Source organism: Urocitellus parryii, chromosome Y (assembly GCF_045843805.1).
Source record: "Urocitellus parryii isolate mUroPar1 chromosome Y, mUroPar1.hap1, whole genome shotgun sequence".
Classification (NCBI taxonomy): domain Eukaryota; kingdom Metazoa; phylum Chordata; class Mammalia; order Rodentia; family Sciuridae; genus Urocitellus; species Urocitellus parryii.
This window is the reverse complement of record NC_135548.1, coordinates 52,939,981-52,944,896: the sequence shown is the minus strand read 5'-3', so window position 1 is coordinate 52,944,896 and position 4,916 is coordinate 52,939,981.

Genomic DNA, 4,916 nt, shown 5'->3' with positions numbered 1-4,916 from the left:
TGCCCTGGCCTCTGTCTATCTGCCCAGGCTCTCCAACCCACACTGGCCTCTTACCCAACCTCCTCCTAGGGCCAAACTCAATCCTGCCTCTCAATTTCTGCTGCCTTCCCCAACACACTGCTCCCCAAAATGAGCAGGGCTGGCTCTCGGTTATCATGCTGGTGCCAGCAGCAATGCCACCCCACTGACATAATTCTGAGTCCCAACCTAGGCACTCCAGCTGTCTTTGCCACACCTGGCCTGTTTGGGCTCTGGCTCTTGCTCTTTTCTTTCATGTGCATGTGTTTTGAGGTTTTGAGTTTCTCCCACTGCAGAACTGCAGCTGTGGCAGGGTAGAGCTCATGAGGGTGACATTCTGAGCCACATCCAATCCCATCAGGACTGTTCACTGGGGTGACTGCTGGAACACAGTGATGAGTGAACACATGGGAGGTGGTTGGACCCACCTTGCCTCTGAGTGGCTTCCTTTCAGGACAGGAATGTAGGCATGGGAGCCCCTGGCGTGGGATGCTTTGCACAAGGCGTGACCATGGGCTCTCTTTCCTGGCAAAAATGGCTCCACTCAGCATGGAGAGCACTGTCATTCCTGGTGGCTAACAAGAGCCCTGGACCCCAGAAAGGAACCCACACTCAAGATTAACGTCTGAGTGTGCGTGTCCTCGAGGAAATGAGGTCTCCTGATCCCAGGTGCAAAGGGGTAAGTCCTCTAACTCCAGGGGCCATGAAGGGACATCTGAGTTTCCCTCGTCCTTCTTTCCCTCTCTAACTAACCACAGTTAGGACCCTGGCCTCATTCCCCAGTGAGGATCATTAGGCTCCATAAAGGACAGTCTCTAAGATGCTCAGTGGACCAACACCCTCTGCACAACCCATAACCCTATTCACCCAAGAGGCAAGAGGATTTCTATTCAGGAAAACCAGGAAAGGGAGAGCCTTTCTCAAGGACACAAGGACATTAGTGAGTGAGGGAGTGATTAATGGATGGAGAACTATTTCCAACACCAACTTCCAGGAGCATATATGGCCCCCTGGAGAATTCTGCAGTGTGTTGGTGATTAAGGAGAACGTGTGAATTCAGGGGTCACTAGGTCCTCTCAGCCATAAGGAGGGAAACTGCCATAAAGGAACTAGGACAAGGGTGCGAGGAATGCTCACTGGTGGGAGATCGGAAGGAAGGAAAGTGTACTCATTAGAAAAGTGTCGCCTGAAAATTCTTAGCCAGCCAAAAGCCGTGCGAACTTGTGTGGGAAAAGAGTCTTTGCACAGTGATGAAGCTAAGAGCTCACATGATGGAACACAGCATCAACTGGGACCAAATCCAATATCTGATATTCTTGTAGGAAGAGGAGAGTCTGGACCCAGATACCAGGGAGACTGGGGGATACCGGATATGTGAGGTTGGAGCCAGGGCGGGATGCCCATATGGGAACCACAGATCGTGGGCAGCAATAGGAGAGTGGGCAAGGGCTGGGAGAGTTGGGGAGACAGTCCCCTTGAAACCTGGGAGGGGTTATGGCACTGGGACAGCCCAACACCTACTGTGTTGAGCCTCTGGAGCTCAACGGAAGACACTTCCTCTGTTGTCGGCCACCCAGTTAACAGAGTTTGGTTGCAGCAGCCTAGGACCCAGCTGAAGGTCTGAGCATGTTGGCCATGCAGGTTGGATCTGGACCACAGACACCCTCATCAGAGATTGTAGGGTCTCAGCCCTGAGGCAAGACAGGCACTAAGTCAGGCCAGGTGGGGAAACGGATAGGCACACACTCTGGGGGCTGGTGCCTGTGTTACTGGGAGCACTTCTGATCGCAATTCCCTGATCTGCTGCCAACACAGGCTACAGAGGAGCGTACAGAAACACAGACCACGGATCTGCCCCACTCAGTGGGCCCAGGCCAACACCACACCCAGCAGCCTCGTGCCATACCCAATGAGTCTCGAAGCGGCCCCCTCTTCCCATCCTGAGAGCTCTTCCCTTCCTCATGTGCCAATAGCTCCCTACTGTCACTGGCAATATCTACTCTGTGAGATGTCAACATCCGTGGGTACTGTTCTCTCATCCCAGGACAGTGTGGTCCCACACACCCTGGTGAAATGGGCCACCTGGAGGCTGGACCTGGAGGTTGTTGAGGCTGAATGGCAGCGGTGGTCCTCTGGCACTTAATATTATTTAAGTTAAAAAAAAAAAACAAAAACTAAAACAAAAAACGGGTCTTGGTGCTCAAAAATGTTTGATTTGCATATTCTCATTCCCTAACCCCAATATTTTCATTATTTCCTCACATATGAAATCTTACTAGCATAAAGGTAATTTCGTATTAAACAAAGTGGATTGAAATAACATTGGTAAAAATAATCAATCACCATACTTTCAATTTTTGTTCTGCTTTCCTATTAGAAACCACTTGGATACAAGAGAACAGAGGACAGACTCATGGAAATGCTTGAAATGACAAGAAGCTCCCACTCAAGCTCAGCATTCAGTCCTGGACAGGGTAAGACCAGGCCACTTTGACATCTGTGCCAAAGAGTCTACCAGACAGAATCCTCTGACTGATCCCTGACTGAGCCATAGGAACTGGCTAGAAAAGCCTTCACATCCTCAATACATTCTTCACGTCAGAATACTTGACAACCATTGATATCCATCTCTCGTTAACTTGCTCCCCAGCCAACCATTCTTCAACAAATTCAAAGGAGTAACTCATGCAAGCACACAGAAAGGGGTGTTCACTACACACATCCATGTGCGAAAAAGACAACTGGTATTTCTTGTTTGGGCTATTTCAAATGAAATCCCTTCTGCATGACCTCCACAAACCAAAGGAAAATATTTGTGAAATTCCCACGTAGAAGACAAGATACACTTGCCAAGGAGGCAGTGGCAAGAATTTTGACACTCCAAATGTAGAGTGTGTGTTTAGGAAGCAGTCACAGTTTCCATGAGAGAGTCCCATGAAATCAATTAGGAAGATCCATGCTCTAGCCCTACCATGCAAGTGATGTGACTTGAAAGAGTCACTTAGTCTTAGTAACCATCATCACTAACAACTAAGTCAATGAATAAAGGTCCTCAGGTGCCAAGCTACAAAATGTGGGATGAGCATGGATGAGGATGGGTGGGAGAAGTCTCCAACTCTAACACAATTAGGGAAGGATGTGCTGACCTCAAGTGGCTGGGGGGCTGGGATGCTGCCACAGAGGGGGATTCCAAACCTCACATCCCCTGACCCAGGCCAGAAGACCAGGTAGAGTCCAAGGACCCTGGGGTGGCCCAATGGCAATAAAGGTCAAAAGGAACTAGGGATCTGCCTGGTCCCTCAATCCCCTACTCTGAGCAGGGCTGCATGACGAGGCCAGAGGCCATCCACAGCAATCTGCCTTTACAGGAAAACAGGGACTGCAGGCTGCCTCTGGCTCACTGAATCAGGGTGGTGTTTTCATAAAGCAAGACCACTTCCTCACATTTGACCAGCAGCTCATGTGTTGACAGCACAATGACTGACTTGACTCAGGCCCTGATGAATGAAATAGAAAATTCATAGCAAACCCATCTTTAGCTCTTCCACATCATCAGGGGCTCTGATTCAATTCCGTCCAGAAAGGTGTCTGAAATGATTTCTAAACATGCTGGGGACTCACCTCTGTGTGGAACTTTTCAGGAAAAAGGGGATCAAATCTCATGAAGCAACTCTTCTCTCTTCTAGCCCATGGGCAATGCAAGGAACCTGCATGATACCAGAGGCTCACGTCTCTCTTCTCATGTCTTCTGGAAAGGATTCGTTAATGCTTCCTGCAAGGTGAAGCAGAAGCCTGCATCCCCAGCTGCACAGAAGTGTTTTAGGGCAGTGTCTCCCTTAAAACCCAAAAATAAAAAAAAACAGGTCATTCAACAGGCACATGGATTCGAGTACATGTTCAATGATCCCTCCTCCCTGGAGCCTTCCACATGCCCATCTTCCACATTCACAGAGCAATGCTTGGCCATTCTCAAGACCAGGAGACCATGATGCTCATCACCAGGAAGTCAATAAGGAACATGAAGAGAGCAGCATGGATTGCAGAAGGTGGCACATCAAGGATCTTCAGCTCTGCTGCTAGAACACAAGAGCTTAACTTCAGTATTGACTTTTTGCCAACTACCAAGTACGATAGCAGTGTCAAGCCCAATATGCAGATATGCAAGTAGTAGGTGACACCCCGCATCCATTCACAAAAGTGGGCAACATCTGCATCAGAACAAGGAAGTATCTTACCCTTACTCATAAAAATCATCAGAAACAAAATAAAATGGATGCAAGACTTCTCATTTCACTATTAGGTAGCTGTTGGAATTCCCTATTAAATAATACCTCCTCCAAAATAAAAAGTATCTCAGACATGTGTCAACTATTCAATGGATGACATTTTAAAAACTATGGACTTTACTTAATATTTATGTATGCTATATCCCTGCCTAAGGCTCTATGAGAAAGGAGCACATAGAATTGGATCTTTGAAAATCTCACATTTGCTGATAAATATTACTGCTGATCTCAGGCATGGCGAAGTGAAAAGTGGGACTTTGGATATTCCAAGAATGCTATGTTGTGGGATTGGTGTCCCTGATTCATACATAGCATATGGTTTCTATGAAATCCAGTGAGGGAGCAGGAGTAACGAAGCTGATTGCACAGATGACCTCAGGGAATACTGACAGATAGGCCAAATGAAAAATATGCTCCAGCTAACCATTGGTATTTGGGCTTCTGATCCCAGTCCTGTTTTTAAAAAAGGTGCAGACAGGCAGTGTTCATTAAAAACTGTCTACCATGTAAAAGAGGGTAATTTAAATGGCATCTAGTTACACATCTGATAGAATGGTCTGGCAACATATGAATTTCATTCTAACAACAACAACAACAACAAAACATAGAAAA